The sequence below is a fragment of the Chenopodium album genome, chromosome 12 (assembly GCF_948465745.1).
Source record: "Chenopodium album chromosome 12, dcCheAlbu1.1, whole genome shotgun sequence".
NCBI lineage: Eukaryota > Viridiplantae > Streptophyta > Magnoliopsida > Caryophyllales > Amaranthaceae > Chenopodium > Chenopodium album.
In genome coordinates this window covers 24,317,283-24,336,360 of record NC_137845.1, presented here as the reverse complement: position 1 = coordinate 24,336,360, position 19,078 = coordinate 24,317,283, and positions in this window count along the sequence as shown.

The window sequence follows — 19,078 nt, the reverse complement described above, 5'->3', positions numbered from 1 at the left end:
CGTGAGGAGCATCCGGCTTCATGGATGGCTTGAATGGGGTGGAGGCACCGGTGCCCTTCTTTGGTTTGGAGGCGATGTGATTCCGGCTCTTGCCAGAAGCGCTGACATCGCCACCCGGCTACTTTTGCAGCTTCAGGTCCGGCTGTTTAGAGGGAGAGGGCTTGGACGAGCCACCCTGTAAGGAATTCATATGTTAGTATAGAGATGATTTCAAGGAGCACCGCCTGACAGCTGTTCCTCGTTAGACCGTTTGCCCAAGATGGATGAACGGTAAAGTGCTACAGAATGTGCAGCCGGCTTCATGGTGGCCGAGAGTTTCTCCATTGCTTTGTCTTCACAGAAAGTAAGGGTTAGAAACTAAAGAAAGAATTAAGATCAGCAAAGTAAAATAACGCCAAGCGGCCTACTACCTCTCAGTACTAAGACCGCAAGCGGCCAAAAACGTCCCGTCAGATAGCCATTCATGACGGGGAATGTAGCTTTGCGGGGTAACCTCCTTCTCCCCTGTCTCTTCATTAGTTCGAATGGCCACAGTAAATAGGCCTCGATCCAGTATCGCATCCTGCGCCTGCCTTGGGACAGGCAGCAGGGCTTTCTTCCCAGCAAGGAGAGAAGGGTTCCAGTTCCACCGATTGTATCTCTTATTGCGTTGGCGGTCGGAGGAGGAGACTATGTAGAATTTTTTCCCCTAGTCTTTCCATTTGTTATCCTTCCCCACCGTCATCATAAAACCCTTATGGCTAGTAAGGGTGAACAAGCCGACTCCGCTCAATTGGGGGGTTTCGCTCAAATAATGCATATGAGCGAATGCCTCAAAGTTGGGATCCACCTCCAGCATCTCGCAGGCGGCAACATAGCCTAAAATATTTACCCAGGAATTGGGGGCTAGTTGCCAGATACCCGGTTAGTATCCATCAAGAATTCTCTGCACTGCTGGATGGAGAGGGAAGCGAAGACCAGCTTGTATAGCCGCCTCGTAGTAGCCGAAGCACTAATCGTCGTAGCAGGCCTTCTCTTGCCAGACGACTGTATCCTTAGCATCTGGCATAAAAAAATCCATGTCCTATAACATGGTTGGAAATGAACATCCTAAAGTCCTCCGTCATTTTCTTCCGCCTGCCTTTGGGAACGTGCAAATAATAAGGAGCACGTTCCAGTTGGTGCGAAGCAAACGACTCTGCCCATCCTTCTCCCCTGTCCGCTAACAAGGACTCTCTGGCAGCATCTAATTTTGAGCGCGCCTCCTCTAAGGCAATGGAGGCGCTGTCAGAGGATGATGACCCAGAGTCATCATCAGAATCTTCTTCGAAGCTGGGGGCCTGCTGACTAGTTCTAGGAGTGTCCTCCACCGTCTCTACATCCGGCACTAATCCACTCGGCCTGGGGATTTGTTTCTCGTCATCTGACTCCTCCAAAATCAAGGAGCTTGGGGTGCTAGTAGCACTAGGTGGATTCTCATAGACTTCGGCAACAGGCGCCCTAATGGAGCCTTTCGAGTAGACTGTATAACTCTCCGATTGGTACCAGAAACCATCTGTCCTATACGTCCGTTTGGTTTGCTTGGTTTTTTCCATGGTGTCCTGCAGGGGCACAAACACTGTCGGATTTGGAGAAGTTCTCAAAGCAAAGTCCTCGAACTAGCATTCGGCACTCCTAGTTCTAGATTCAGCCGTCCCCGGTAACCGGCTGATCGCTAACCTAGGCCGTGCTGGGTGCGTTTGGGAAACCATTTTCGAAAAAGAAAAATGCAAAAAGAAAAAAGAAGATCAGACGGTTACCTTAGAAGAACGTACGAGAGAACGGGTGTCGGATGTTGTCAGGAAGAAGTGAAAGTTCTTTGAAGTCAAAAATTCAAGATTCTCTCAAGATTCACGCAAGTGTGAATCCAAGGAAGAAGTTAACCCCTATTTATAGAAAGGGTGAAAACCTAGGGTAAAACCCTAGATTCCCCAAATTGTAAAAAGTGAAAATCCGACAAATGATAGGCCGACACCTGTCACAAGCGTCACGTGGCGAGTCACGTCACCCCTGTGAGGGGCAATGATTTGGGTAATTTTACCCCTCCAAGTGGACCAATGAGAGGGTGACACGTGTCGCTCTCTTAGGTGTCTAAATGGACTCCCCAGATCACGACACATGTTGCTCAGATATGCCCTCTAGGAATGGCGGCCTTTAAGGCCCAAATCTCGAGGTGAGCCGCAAAACGGCACTGCCCTAATTCCTAGGTCATCAAACCCTAGGATAGGGCACCTTTTTCCATGACCATATAAATAGGGAGATTCCCCCAATAATTAGGACACCTTGAAATTTTACGTCTTAATCATTAGGACATTTATTGCTCTCGAAAACAAAGAACACCTGATCTCGGAATCCGAGAATATACTTACTTTCCGCACATTTTTCTCCAAATTCATACTAACTTAATCTTCGGAGGCGGACCTCCGACCATTCGGAGCTCCGTTTGTTTTGCAGGTACAGGCGCCATTGTTAGATCTAATCTTCAAGTTGTAACTCTCTCAAGGGACATAAAAGCACCCGAAAAAAATTTGACTTTCATTTGATTCAAAAATCTCTGTTTGAATGTGTTTGACTTTCATTTGATTCAAATGGTTTGTTTGAATGTGTTTGACTTTCATTAGAATAAAAAAGCTTCATTTGAATGTGTTTTGACTTTCATTTGATTCAATTAGCTTTGTTGAATGCATTTGACTTTTATTTGATTCAAAAAGCTTTATTTGAATGCATTTGACTTTCATTTTATTCAAAAACCTTTATTTTAATGTGTTTGACTTTCATTTGATTCAAATAGTTTGTTTGAATGTGTTTGACTTTCATTTAGTTCTAAAATCTTTATTAAATGTGTTTGACTTTCATTTAATTCAACTAGCTTTGTTGAATGGCTTAGACTTTCATTTGATTAAAAAAGCTTTATTTCAATGTGTTTGCCCTTTATTTGATTCTAACGGTTTTTTTTTAATGTGTTTTACTTTTATTTGACTCAAAAAGCTTCATTTGAATGTGTTTGATTGTCATTCAATTTCATTAGCTTTGTTTAATGCATTTTTTACTTTCATTTGAATCAAAACGCTTCTCATGATTGTGATTGACTTTCATTTGATTCAATTAGACTTGTTAAATGCATTTGACTTTCATTTGATTCCAAATGCTTTGTTTGAATGTGTTTGACTTTCATTTGATTCAATTAGCTTTGTTGAATGCATTTGGCTTTTATTTTTATTCAAAAAGCTTTATTTGAATGCATTTGACTTTCATTTGACTCAAAAAGCTTTATTTGAATGTGTTTGACTTTCATTTGACTCAAAAAGTATTGTTTGAATGTGTGTGACTTTCATTTGATTCAATTAGCTTTATTGAATACATTTTACTTTCATTTTATTTAAAAAGCTTTGTTTGAATGTGTTAGACTTTCATATGATTCAATTAGCTTTGTTAAATACATTTGACTTCTATTTGATTTAAAAAGCTTTATTTGAATGTGTTTGACTTTCATTTAATTTAATTAGCTTTATTAAATGCATTTGAATTTCGTTTGATTTAAGAAGCTTTGTTTGAATATGTTAAACTTTCATATGATTCAATTAGCTTTGTTGAATACATTTAATTTTCATTTGATTCAAAAAGCTTTATTTGAATGTGTTTGACTTTCATTTGAGTCAAATGGTTCGTTTGAAAGTTTTTTACTTTCATTTGATTCAAAAAGCTTTATTTAAATGTGTTTGACTTTCATTGGATTCAATTAGCTTTGTTGAATTCATTTTGACTTTTGTTTAGCATAAAAATACTCTAAACATGTGGTCAAATTAGAGATGGAAACGTGTCAAGCCTGGACAGGCCTACATGGGCCACTCTCCAGCTAACACGTGTCAGCCTAAGATATCAGCCGAAATTTCGGCCTTCAAGGCCCAATTCTCGAGAACCTTATAAATAAGGAGATATCCCCCATTTTCGGGACACATTCAATCATTTATTGCACCAACCCTACATTCTCTCACATCAAAGAAAACATCTGATCTCAGGATCCGAGAAGATCCTACTTTACTTTCGGCACCTTTTCAATTCTCCAACACATTCTAACTTGATCGTCGGAGGTGGAGCTCTAACCACCTGAAGTCTTTGTTATTTTGCAGTTACATGCATCACCCGACCAGTCTTCGAGCTGTAACTCTCCCGAGGGACAAAAACACCCAAAACATTTGGCGCCGTTTGTGGGGAGAGTACCTCAATGATAGTTCAAGAGTCTATACCACCGCCTTGTAATACCTAGGCGGTAGGAGGTCAGGCCCCTGAACAAGTTTCAAGGGTGAGATCAAGGACCTGATCGAAAAGAAGACCGCTGGCTATAGCAAGGGTCAGTCGGCCAAAAAATCTCCTCGATATGCGAGGAAGAAGTCAGTTAGAGACAGGCAGCCTACTCCACATCCCAAGGAGAAGACTACGCTTGCCCTTGACTGGACTAAAATCCTTCTACCCCAGACGGGCACAAGGAAGGTCATCCGTGCAGTTCAGCCGGATGGCAGCAAGATCGGAATCAGCAGCTGTTTGAGTCATCTTCTACGTCAAGCTTTCCAGACAGCTTCAAGAATACATCTGTAAGGAATAATCAACCCTTGCATGAGAGCCATACAGGCCGCAAGTCGGTCCATTATGGCTCTTAAATGATTGGGAATGCCCCGTATGTGCCTCACATGGCATACGGGCAATACACCCCTCACTTCATGCAGCCGGCCCTCTTTGGGGGACAGGCGACATATAACGTCCAACCTTTGGATTGGCTGCTCCATATGCTCAAACATGGTGAACAAACTTCTGCATTCACTAAGGAGATAACCGAGGCGGCACAGCCAGCCAAGGTTAAGAATGTGTTGGTTGGTGCTTATGATGGCACCTCCAACCCTAAGGACCACCTCATGGCTTACTCCAACCTTATGCACATGCAGGGGTTGGAGGATGCTATGTGGTGCCGATGTTTCCCAGCTACCTTGAAGGGCATAGCTAGCAATGGTTTAGCAACCTGCCATCCAGGTGCATTGATAACTTCAAGAGGCTTGAGTGCTTGTTTGCCTACAACTTCTCGATGAACATCCCTGCCAAGAAAACAAGTCTCGACTTGAGCGCCATCAGGCAGGGAAAGAGAGAAGGACTTCGCTCCTATGTCAGACGGTTCAATCAGGTGAGAATCCAATATCAAGGGCTATCTAACGAGGTAGCCTACACAGACTTCTTTAAGCGTCTGAAGGATGGGTCAATCTTTATGCTTGACCTCGTCCGAAAGAGGGTTTTCACTCTCTAAGAGGCGTTGATAGAGGCGGAGAGCTTTATTCAAGCTACCGACCTCTGCTCGTCCAGCAATCAGTCGGACTCCAAAATGTCTAACAAGCAAAAAGAGAGTCGGTCTGCTCAGCCAGCTCAGAAAGCTGATCATTGCAAAAAGAGGAAAGAAGTTTTGGCGGTTGATGAGCCTGATCAGCCGTCTAAAAAGAAAAAGAAAGAATTCAAACCGTACGTTCCAAGGTACAAGTTTAATAAAGACTGCCACTCCATCCTCATGGAAATAAAGGACCGGCTGACCATTGAGAAACCGAATCCAATGAAGAGTTCCGTTCAGTTACGGAACAAGAATAAATATTGTCACTTCCATAAGGAAGTCGGCCATGACACCAACGACTCCTATAGTCTCAAGCGGACGTTGGACCGTCTAGCTGACAAGGGGGTGCAGAATTCCTATGTCTTGAAGTCCAAAGTGACTGTCAAGACAAATCCGGGACAGTCGTCTAAGATTGTTCAGCGTATTAGTAGTTCAGACACCGACAAGGATCCGGTTTACACCATAGGAGGAGGATTTACTAGTGGTGGCCTGACCATCCGGGGCACCAAGGATCATCTGAAGAAGATGATCCACTCAGTTGATGATGGACAGGCATCCACTAGTGGTACGTTCCCAGACGTCCTCATCACTGAGAAAGATCGGGGCAAAGTCCGCCGACCGCATGACGAACCAGTCGTCATTGAATGTAAGGTTGCCAACCAGCTGGTTGGGCGGATCCTTATTGACACTGTTAGCTCCTCTAACCTCATCAGCTACAAATATCTGTCCAAGTTTAGCTATAAGCTTGACAATCTGCGCGACGTCTCCCATCCACTTGTTGGCTTTGGGGGAGGGGTCGTGCACCCAGTTGGACAGATTGATCTTCCCATCCGGGTGGGGCAAAGGGAAAAGGGCGACATATGATCGTCTGGTTTTTGGTGGTTAAAGAGCTGACAGCCTACAACATCATTCTTGGCCGACTCGCTCTGAATGAGTGCAAAGACGTCATCATCTTAGCTCTCATGCTGCTCAAGTATGAAAAGGATGATGGCTCTATTGGCTTCCTCAATGGGGATCAGAAGACGGCAAGGGAGTGTTACCTCTCAAATGTCAAACCAACAGCTGCTACAGCCGGTCAGCCGAAGGAGCCAATAGACCTTGAGGATGTCAAGGACTCTAACTCAGCCCCACCAGCACCCGAAAAGAACAGAAAAAAGGATCAGCTGGTGGAGGTGAAGAAAGAAAAGAAATAGCAATCACTAACAAGGGAGCGGTCAGATGAGCTCCATCCCCAGCCGGCTGGTGATCACATTGATATTCCTCTAAACGACAGCCATCCAGAGCGAACAGTTAAGGTGGGGACGGCTGCTTTTGAAAGGTTGGGTGCAGACTTGCACCTCCTGCTCAAAGAGTTCAAAGACATTTTTGCCTTTAAAGTGGAAGAGATGCTAGGCATCAGCCCAGATCTTGCTGTCCAAAAACTCGTAGTGGACCCTAAGAAGAAGCTCCTCCGGCAAAAGAAAAGAAATCACGGCGAGGCAAAAAAGTCAGGCGGCAACTGCCGAGGTCAAAAATTTGTTAGACACCAGGTTCATTCTGCTGTGTAACCTCCCTGATTGGGTTGCGAACGTGGTGCTTATAAAGAAGCCGAATGGTACTTGGCGCATGTGTGTAGATTACACTGACTTGAACAAGACATGTCAAAAGGACAGTTACCCGCTACCAAAGATCGATAGTCTGGTCGACTCTCCAGCCGAGCATGCCTTGATGAGTTTTATGGATGCCTACTCCAGCTTCCACTGGATACCCATGTGGAAAAAAGATCAAGAGAAGACGGCCTTCGTCACTAATCAGGGGTTATTCTATTATACAGTGATGCCATTTAGTTTGAAGAATGCGCCGGCTACTTTCCAACGGATGATTAATACAGTCTTCATTAATTAGATTGGGAGGAATGTAAAGGCGTATATTGATGACATGATAGTCAAATCCAAGCTACAGACGGAACACCTTGCTGATCTCCGAGAAACCTTCACCACACTCGGGCGGCATAAGGTCATGTTAATTCCCAAGAAGTGTGTTTTTAGTGTTCGGTTTGGGAAGTTTCTCAGATTCCTGATTGATCAAAGGATGATAGAGGCTAACCCCGAGAATATACAGACAATTATTGACATGAAGTCACCCCGCACTGTTAAGGAAGCTCAGAGGCTTACCAGTTGCCTGGCTGCGTTGGGGAGATTCCTCAGCCGGTCAGGTGACAAATGCCTTTACTTATCCCAAGCAATCAGGAAGAAGACTAGATTTGAATGAGGATACGATGCTGAGGCGGCCTTTTAAAAAATTGAAAGAGCATTTACACTCCTTGCCAAGGCTTGTTAGCCCTCTACCCAAGGAGACGCTTTACATGTACTTAGCCGTCTCAGATCATGCTCTCAGTGTCGTTCTCCTTGCTGAGAGAGATGGCATTCAGCTCCCGATCTATTTCATTAGCCATGTGCTCAGGAATGCTGAACTACGGTACCCCATGGTTGAAAAATTTGGATTCGCTCTTTACATGGCTGTCAAGAAGCTGAAACCTTACATCTTGGCACATTCGGTTGTCATCTACACAAACCAACCTCTCAAGCGGCCAATGATAACCCTGGAGTCATCCGGCAAAATGCTCAAGTGGGCTATTGAAATACAAAGTCTTGAAATAACCTACGAACCAAGAAAGGCAGTGAAGGGTCAGGCGTTTGCCGACTTCATTGTCGAAATGACAAGGCCGATTGCTCCGGACAACCTTGATCAGGTTTGGAAGGTGTATGTAGATGGGAGCTCTTCTATGAACGGCTGTGGTGAAGGTATAATATGTTAGTCTCCGGAAGGAGAAAAATATGAATACGCACTACGGTTCAAGTTCCAGGCCTCAAACAATGAGGCAGAATATGAACCCCTGCTAGCCGGCATCCGCATGTGCAAGGCGGTAGGGGCAACAAAAATTGACGCCTGCTCTGACTCTCAGTTGGTCATTAGCCAATACCATGGTGACTATGAAGCCACCCACCCGGCAATGATCAAATACCTTTAGGCGGTCAAAGCTGAGGCTGGACACTTGAAGGGTTTAATCTAAGTCAAGTGCCTAGGTCTGAAAACAACCTGGTGGATGCTCTGTCAAAATTGGCTTCCTCCGCCTCCTGTCATACGCCTCAGTCAGTCTTCTAGGAAGTTATGGAAAAATGGAGTATATCTGATGAGGAGCCCATTGGAATACTTGACCGAAGCTCTACCTGGATGGATGGCATCCAGGCATATCTGACAGACGGTACGCTTCCTGTTTCACCCCAGGAGGTAGCCGTACTAAAGAAATGTGCTGCAAACTTTGAAATGAGAAACGGAGAGCTCTTCAAGGCGGGTTTCCTAAAACCTTTGTTGAAGTGTGTTACCCCAGAAAATGGGAAAGAAGTACTCAAAGAATTGTACTCGGGATATTGCGCCTCTCACATAGGTGGCAGATCCCTGGCTATCAGGACCAGGTGGCAGGTTACTTCTGGCCTACTCTTGAGGCAGATGCCATGGAAATGGTCAAAAAATGTGACAAGTGCCAGAAATTTGGCAAGCTGATCCATCAGCCGGCAAACTGACCTGACAGCAATCCACAGCCCATTTCCATTTACTAAATGGGGCATGGACATTCTAGGTCCTTATACGCCTACCCTAGGCGGAAAGCTCTATATTCTGGTGGTTGTGGATTATTTCACCAAGTGGGTTAAGGTAGAGGCGGTCAAGGGCATCAAGACAAAGGATGTCATCTCTTTCATTTGGAAGAACATCATCACCCGATACGAGGTACCTATGTCTATGGTGTTCGATAATGGCCCTCAGTTTGAGACGCCTCAACTCAAGACTTGGTTGGGAGACCAAGGGATCTCACATTGTTTTGCATCATTCGGCCGACCCCAAGCAAACGGCAAAGTTGAAGACTTTAACAAGCTTATCTCAGACGCATCAAGAAGAAAATTGAAATAGCCAGTGGTTTAAGGGCTGAGGAGCTAATTCATGTCCTATGGGCCATCCGGACAACTAAAAAGGGGCGACTGGTAAAACCCCATTTCTCATGGTATACGGTGCTGAAGGTGTCTTGCCAATTGAGCATTATGAGCGGACTCTACGAGTCATGCAATACGATGAAGAACCAAACTAGGAGGCCATGCGGCTAGCATTGGACTCTCTCCCGAAACGCAGGGGCAATGCTGCCCTGCGTCATGAGATTTACTGTCTGAGAATGACCCGTGCCTATAACAAACGAGTACACAAACGACCCTTGAAAGTTGGGGACTTTGTGTTATGAAAAATGGAGGCAACTGATAGGGCCAATGAGCATGGAAAGCTAACTCCTGATTTGGAAGGCCCCTACCGGATCTATGAAGAAGTAAGAGATGGCACCTATTGCCTGGAGACTCCAGACGGCAGGTGGCTGCCTAGAACTTGGAATGTAGATAACTTGAAAAAGTACTACTTCTGAGATTTGTTAACTTTTGTGAATGAGAAGCATATCAATGAAAAGTTACTTTTTGTTTTCAAACCTGTTATTTAATTCCGATATATACATGTGTAGTGTTAGAGTACCGCCTGTGAAATGCACATACGGTAACCTGACAATGATAATATTAAACTAAGTTAAAAACTTAGTGGCTAAATCAATGTTCAAAAAATTAGGCCAACGGCCAGATAATGCTTATTTTATAATTCGTCTGCTCCAACATGAGTGAGGCATCTGGCAACGCCTATTCGGGTGGAATCATCGCGGAGAGTATCTCCCATCCGGGTAACAAAGTGCTCTACCAACTTATACAGACGGTAAAAATTGAACGACCTAATTAGTCACCTCATAGCCGTCTGACCAAAATAATCTATAAAATGATTAAGCTCAAAAGCCAGATGTCTATTGACATCAACCGACTGCCGACTGAAGTTATGTCTTAGATTATTCGACGAAATTGTACAAGTCCACCCAATGGGATAAACGGACAAAGTGCAATGGATTGCAGGTGCTTCAGACGGTTCTTAAGCCGCTTGGGGCCTTTTGTCAGGCGGACCATTTGTCTCCTACCTTTTCACAAGAAAGTATAATTGGATTACAAGTACCCCTGACGGAGGAGAAGGGTTATAGTATAGTTATTTCTCCGACTGGGTAAATGGCTACATGCTTGAATGTGTGGACGACTGTGTACTTGGTTTTGGGCAATCACTACTGTAATTGATTGACTTAGGAACATCTCATACTCTTTAAAGTATCAAAAGTTCCCAAGTCAATCAATCAGAGAAATACCGAAACCAACCACACAGCCGCCAGGGGCAAGGGTAGCCGGTATACTGAATGTCGGATGCTATAAAAGAGTTAGGCAGAATTACAGAAATTTAAGTGCAAAAATTGAAACAAATTGAGCAAACAGACTCAGTCGGCAAATTTCATTAAATTCCAAACCGGCTAAAGGCCGGGTGATATTGTTAGCCAGAAATACATCCGAAAGAAAAAAGATAAAAATCGTTAACCCGACTCCTTAGTCGGTAAATACAAAAGTTCACGGCTCACAGGTCGGAGTGAATAAGAAATGGCATACTACCGCAGAAATGCTTCGGGGATGGCTGGATCATGGCTGCTGAACTTGCTCCAGCTAGTCTTGGCCAGCAAGGAGGCTTGCTTCTTTTTTCTCAGGGAGGACCTCGGCCGGGATTTCCTTGGTTTGGTTCTCCTCCTGCTCTTCTTCCCCGTCTAAGACCTCGAAGCCTAGATCCAAAGCCCATTCTTTGAAGGGAGGCGAGGCCTGCTCCTTCAAGACCTCAGCGTCGTACACCATTGTGGCGTAGTCGTACCTCAGTTTGAAGTACTCAAAGTCTACATTCGGATGAAGAAGATTCCAAGAAAGCTTCAGACGGGCCTTAGCGTCCCGCTTGTTTTCGGCTACTAGCCGACTCTACTCCTTTGAGAGCTCTTCTTGGTGATTGTTCCTCATCTGAACAATCTCCAGCCTAAGCCGGTTGACATCCTTCCTCATCTGGGCGTTCTCTTTGTCTGCTTCCCCCAACGCTACAATATCAGACTTAGCATTTTTTAACTTCAACTCAAGGTTGGAGGCCTTGGCGTTGGCGGCGTCTGCTGTAGCCGTCAGGATCTTCACCAACTCCTCCTGTTTCAACTCCACTACTTTAATTTCTATATCACACATTATTTTACTGTATTTAGCAGAGTTGAGAGCTTTAGTGGGCCTTTGTTTAGCATCGTTTACCTCGTCTTGCTTCCGCCTGAATGGGGCCCTCAGCCCGTCTACCCTTAGCATTGCTTAAAGGAATGCAGACGGCAGTTAAGCATTTGAATAAGAAAAGGAAAAGAGTAAAGTATAAAATGAACTTTGAGTTACCTCAGCCAACAAGCCCTAGATCTAGTCAAAGTCCATTACCTGCAAATCAGGCAATGAGCTTTTCTCTGATCGAGTCAGAGACCTAACCATCCTCTTAGCAAACTCCTGAACATCAGGCGGCTCTAAGGTAGCATTTGCACCAAAAGTGTTACTTGGTGAGAAAGCAGCAAAGGTGGTATCCATTTTCTGCCAGCTATTAATCGAACCTCCATAGGGGCTGACTCGAGTCTTAACTCGCATGTAGTCAAGCGGCCAAGGGAGTTCAATACGAGTCTAACCTTGGGTCTTAGGCTGAGAAGACTCTCCCCCTTCAGCCGTTGCAGCGCCGACTGCAACATTGGGTGGCTCGCCACCCTTCGATGCCGTAGAGGCATCCGACAGTTTCCTAGAAGCACGCTCCGAGCTCTCGCTCAGAGCCTTCAGCACAGCCGAGCTTTTACCCCCAGTTATAGGATGATCTGGGTTGGCTAAAGGGTTTGATTGTGAAGAATTCTTCTTCACAGTCTTAGCCAGGTTCTTTGTCAGCTCATCCCCCGGCCGTTTGAACAACTTGGTAATGGAGCGTGGAATGGATCTATTCCCACTCTACAAATGAGAAAAAGGGTTACAGCCGGCGAATAATTAAGTTAAGACAAAATTCTAGGAAGCATGGCAGGCAATTGTACCCTGCTCTTCTTAGATTCCTTGGCCTCCAAGGCGGCCCTCTTCTCCAGCAGTTGCTCCTTTCTCAGCAGGGCAGCAGGCTTAGCAAGCGTCTTGTTTGGGTCCACCATGTTTAACGCTTCTTCTGCAAAAAAGCTAGAAAACAGTTGGTTAAATAAACCAATAAAATGGTTAGTGCATCAATAGAGACGGCAAAATTGCCGGATGTATAGTGAATCTACCCTATGGGATCATGGTGCTAAGAGCGCAGGCAAAAAGGAAGGTCTCGTCCTTCAAAAAATCCGGATGGGGTATCCAGTTCTTAGGAACAATTATATGGGTCTCATCCTCAAGGGGCTCAGTCGTAGTTTCAAAAAATCCGGGCTCCATTATTAGCTCGTAAGCCCTAGACGGAATGCGAGGAAGGGTGCACTTTTTTCCAAGTAAAGCCGGGTCTTTATTATACCGGCGTAAGAACCGATTGTGTCCCAACTTGGGCGAGGAGATCAAGTAAAACTTCTCCTTCCAGCCGGTCCACTTGGACGGTTTGTCCAAGGTCATCAGATATTGCGGATGGGCGGTCAATGTGTACCATGCCCCATAACCGCCTGGCGCCCGGCTCATATAGTGCATATGAGCAAAGGCTGCAAAACTTGGCTCGATATTTTGAAACTCGTAGGCGGCGATGTAACTTAATATATTTATCCATGAATTTGGGGTGTGTTGCCAGACACCTAACTCATACCCCTTAAAAATCTTTCTAATCCCCCTGTGGAGAGGAAAACGAAGACCGGCTCAAATCACGGCCTCATAGCAGCCGAAACAGTTATCGGCGTTTTCGATGTCATCTTTCCACACAATCGTTGCCTCCATAGGCGGGACCTCTCTCCGCTAGCCTTCCCCTATGTGATGTGCATCTATGAACGCTTGAAAGCTACCTCTCAAGGTAGCAATGTCCTTGGAAAGCATGCCCGTTTCTAAAGGATCCGGCAAGGTTGGCCCCCTAGGCGGCTGCTGATAGTCAGCCGTAACATCCCTTTGATCAGAGCCCGACGCTTTTGATCAGGATCGTTCAACAGCCTCTCCACCGCCTGACTCCTCTTCATCTGAGCCTTGGGAAGAGGCAGCATCCTTGTCGCCTAAATCCCTCAAGATTGTGTCACTTGGAGTGGAAGGGGTGCCACCCGGAGAAGAACTTGCTTGCTACTCCGATCCCTCGTACTCCTCCTCCAGAGTAACTTCATCGGTGGGCACTTCCTGAGTACGCCGCCTCCTAGTCTTGGTAGCAGTCTGCTTAACTCTAGCCATTGTGTCCTACATAGACACAGAGACGGAGGGATTCGGGGATGAGCAAAGCAGGCCTAAATGTCCAGAAAGGGCACCCCCGGTTCTAGACTCAGTCGTACCAGGAGACCGGCTGAATGACCTAGGCAGTGTCAGGTGTGTCGATGGAGAGTCCATTTCTATTTTGGAAGTCTATGTACACAAACGGAAAAAGTATAAAAAGCTAGAAGAGGGTAGAGGCGATTACCTTTATCTTAAACTCTGAAAATCTGAAAACAGCCTCAGACGATGACCGGATGTGTTCTTCTAAACGCAGACGGAAGCTTCAAATACTCGCTACAGGCGGGGCAGACTCTCTCTCTCTAGATATCCCTTTTTTCTCTCTCTAAGAAGTAAAAGCAAGTCAAACAAGAGAGGGCAAAAATGGGAGGTAAATCCCTATTTATAGAGGGGTAAAACGGGGGGAATCCCCATCATACCCCAGAAGGTGAACAGTCTTTTTACTGTTCACCACTCCCAGAAAGACGCGTGTCACAGGCGCCACGTGGCCTGCCACGTGACCCTTGTGAGGGGGAAATGTTTTGGGTCAAAATACCCAAGACACGGGGTCAAATTAGAGAGGAACGCGTGTTAAGCCTGGACAGGCCACCTTGGGCCACTCACTAGCTTACATATGTCGGCCTAAGATATCAGCTGGAATTGCAGCCTTCAAGGCCCAATTCCCGAGAAAGCCGTAAAACGGCGCAGCCCACCAAATCTAGGTCAGAGTGACCTAAGTGAGGGCACATTTTCCAACGACCCTATAAATAGGGAGATATCCCCCATTTTTGGGACACATTCAATCATTTATTACACCTACCCTACATTCTCTCATATCAGAGAAAACACCTGATCTCGGAATCCGAAAAGATCCTACTTTACTTTTCCCACCTTTTACATTCTCCAACACGTTCTAACTTGATCGTCGGAGGCGGAGCTCGAACCACCCGAATTCTTCGTTATTTTGCAGGTACAGGGTTCACCTGACCAGTCTTAGAGCTGTAACTCTCCCAAGGGACATAAAAAACAAAAAAAAACTTTTGTTTCAATAAAAAAGCTTCATTTGAATGTGTTTGACTTTAATTTGATTCAATTAGCTTTGTTGAATGCATTTGAGATACATTTAATATAAAAAAGCTTTGTTTAAATGTGTTTGACTTTCATTTGATTCAATTAGCTTTGTTAAATGCATTTGTCTTTCATTTGTTTCAAAAAGCTCTATTTGAATGTGTTTGACATTTATTTGATTCAAACGGTTTGTTTGAATGTGTTTGACTTTCATTTGATTCAAAAAACTTTGTTTGAACATGTTTGACTTTCATTTGATTCCATTAGCTTTGTTAAATGCATTTGACTTTTATTTGACTCAAAAAGCATTATTTGAATGCATTTGACTTTCATTTGATTCATAAAGCTTTATTTGAACGTGTTTGACTTTCATTTGATTCATAAAGCTTTGTTTGAATGTGTTTGACTTTCATTTAATTCAATTAGCTTTGTTGAATGCATTATGACTTTCATTAGAATAAAAAAGCATCTTTTGATTGTGTTTGACTTTCATTTGATTCAATAAGCTTTGTTGACTGAAGTTCACTTTCATTTGATTCAAAAAGCTTTGTTTTAATGTGTTTGACTTTCATTTGATTTAATTAGCTTGCTTGAATGCATTTGACTTTCATTTGTTTTAAAAAGCTTTATTTGAATTTGTTTGACCTTCATTTGATTTAAACGGTTTATCTGAGTATGTTTGACTTTAATTTAATTCAAAAATCTTGGCTTGAATGTGTTTGATTTCATTTTATTCAATTAGCTTTGTTGAATGCAATTGTCTTTCATTTGATTCAAAAAGCTTTATTTGAATGTGTTTGACCTTAATTTCATTCAAACGATTTGTTTGAATATATTTGACTTTCGTTTGATTCAAAAAGCTTTATATGAATGGGTTTAACTGTCATTTGATTCAATTTGCTTTGTTGAATGCATTTTGACTTTCATTTGAATCAAAAAGCTTAGTTAAATGCATTTTGACTTTCATTTGATTCTAAGAGCTTTATTTGAATGCGTTTGATTTTCATTTAATTCAAATGGTTTGTTTGAATATGTTTAACTTTCATTTGATTCAAAAAGCTTTATTTAAATGTGTTTGAATTTCATTTGATTCAAAAATCTTTGTTGAATGCATTTGACTTTCATTTGATTCATAAAGCCTTATTTGAATGTGTTTAACCTTCATTTGATTAAATCGGTTTGTTTGAATGTGTTTGAATTTCATTTGATAAAAAAAAACCTTTATTTGAATGTGTTTGACTGTCATTTGTTTCAATTAGCTTTGTTGAATGCATTTTGACTTTTATTTGAATCAAAAAGCTTCTTTGGAATGTGTTTAACTTTCATTTGATTTAATTAGCTTTGTTGAATGCATTTGACTTTCATTTGATTCAAAAAGCTTTTTTTGAGTGTGTTAAACTTTTACATGATTCAATTAGTTTTTTTGAATGGATTTCAATTTCGTTTGATTCAAAAAGCTTTATTTGAATGTGTTAGACTTTCATTTGATTCAAATGGTTTGTTCGAAAGTGTTTGACTTTGATTTGATTCAAAAAGCTTTATTTTAATTTGTTTGACTTTCATTCGATTCAATGAGCTTTCGTTTGAATGTCTTTGACTTTCATTTCATTTAAATAGCTTTGTTGAATGCATATGTATTTCATTTGTAACAAAAAGCTTTGTTTGAATGTATTTGACTTTTATTGGATTGAATTAGCTTTGTTGAATGCATTTGACTTTCCTTTGTTTTAAAAAGCTTTAATTGAATGTGTTTGACCTTCATTTGATTTAAACGGCTTGTTTAAATATGTTTGACTTTCATTTGATTAAAAAAGCTTTGATTGCTTGTGTTTGAATTTCATTTTATTCAATTAGCTTTGTTGAATGTATTTGACTTTTCTTCGATTCAAAACGCTTTATTTGAATGCATTTGACTTTCATTTGAATAAAAAAGCTTCATTTGAATGTGTTTGACTTTCATTTGAATCAATTAGCTTTATTTGAATGTGTTTGACCTTCATTTGATTTAAACGGTTTGTTTAAATATGCTTGACTTTCATTTGATTAAAAAAGTTTTGTTTGAATGTGTTTGACTTTCATTTGGTTCAAAAGGTTATTTTGAATGTGTTTGACTTTCATTTGGATCTATTAGCTTTGTAGAATGCATTTGACTTTCATTTGATTCAAAAAGCTTTTTTTGACTGTGTTAGACTTAAAAAGTTTTGTTTGAGTGTGTCTGACTTTGATTTGATTCAATTAGTTTTTTGGAATGGATTTCAATTTCGTTTGATTCAAAAAAGCTTTATTTGAATGTGTTGGAATTTTATTTGATTCAAATGGTTTGTTCGAAAGTGTTTGACTTTGATTTGATTCAAAAAACTTTATTTTAATTTGTTTGACTTTCATTTTATTCAAATAGCTTTGTTGAATGTATTTGACTTTTCTTCGATTCAAAAAGATTTATTTGAACGTATTTGACTTTCATTCGAATAAAAAAGCTTCATTTGAATGTGTTTGACTTTCATTCGAATCAATTAGCTTTATTTGAATGTGTTTGACCTTCATTTGATTCAAACGGTTTGTTTAAATATGCTTGACTTTCATTGGATTAAAAAAGTTTTGTTTGAATGTGTTTGACTTTCATTTGGTTCAAAAGGTTATTTTGAATGTGTTTGACTTTCATTGGTTCTATTAGCTTTGTAGAATGCATTTGACTTTCATTTGAATCAAAAAGCTTTTTTTGACTGTGTTTGACTTTCATTTGATTCAAAAGGCTTTATTTCAATGTGTTTGACTTTCGTTTTATTAATATGTTTTGATTGAATGTGTTTGACTTTCATTTTATTCAAATGGTTTGATTGAATGTGTTTGACTTTCGTTTGATTTAAAAAGCTTTGTTTGAATGTGTTTGACTTTCATTTAATTTAAAAAGCTTTGTTTGAGTGTGTCTGACTTTGATTTGATTCAATTATTATTGTTGAATGCATTTTAACTTTTATTTGATTCAAAAAGCTTTATTTGAATGTGTTTGACTTTCATTTGATTGAAATGGTTTGTTTAAATGTGTTTGACTTTCATTTAATTCAAAAGGCTTTATTTGAAAGTGATTGACTTTCGTTTGATTCAAACGGTTAGATTGAATGTGTTTTACTTTCATTTAATTCAAAAAGATTTATTTAAATGTGTTTGACTTTCATTTGATCCAAAAAGCTTTATTTGAATGTGTTTGACTTTTATTTGATTTAAAAAGCTTTATCTGAATATGTTGAATTTTCATTTAATTCAATTAGATTTGTTGAATGCATTTCACATTCATTTGATTCAAAAGGTTTTATTTTAATGAGTTTGACCTTCATTTGTTTCAAATGTTTTGTTTGAATGTGTTTAACTTTCATTTGATTCAAAAACCTTTATTTGAATGTGTTTGATTTTCATTTGACTCAAATGGTTTGTTTGAATATGTTTGACTTTCATTTGATTCAAAAAGCTTTATTAGAAAGTGTGTGACTTTTATTTGATTTAAAAAGCTTTAATTGTATGTGTTTGACTTTCATTTGATTCAATTAGCTTTGTTGAATGCATTTGACTTTAATTTGATTCTAAAATCTTTATTTGAATGTGTTTGACTTTCATTTAGTTCAAATTGTTTGTTTGAATTTGCTTGACCTTCATTTGATTCAAAAAGCTTTATTTAAAATGAGTGAGTGTCATTACATTCAATTAGCTTTATTGAATGCATTTGACTTTCATTTTATTCAATTAGCTTTGTTGAATGCATTTGACTTTCATTTTATTCAAAAAGCTTTATTTGAATGCATTTTGAGTTTCATTTGATTCAAAAAGCTTTATTTGAATGTGTTTGATTTTCATTTTATTCTATTAGCTTTGTTGGATGCATTTGACTTTCATTTGATTCAAAAAGCTTTATTTAAATGTGTTTGACTTTCATTTGATTCAAACTGTTTGTTTGAATTTGTTTGACTTTCATTTGATTCAAAAAGCTTTATTTGTATGTGTTTGACTTTCATTTAATTCAATTAGCTTTGTTGAATGCATTTGACTTTAATTTGATTCAAAAATCTTTATTTGAATGTGTTTGACCTTCATTTAGTTCGAATTGTTTGTTTGAATTTGCTTGACATTCATTTGATTCAAAAGCTTTATTTAAAATGAGTTAGTGTCATTACATTCAATTAGCGTTATTGAATGCATTTTAAATTTTCATTTAAATAAAAAAGGTTATTTTGAATGTGTTTGACTTTCATTTGGTTAAATTAGCATGATAGAATGCATTTGACTTTCATTTGATTCAAAAAGCTTTATTTGAAGGTGTTTAACT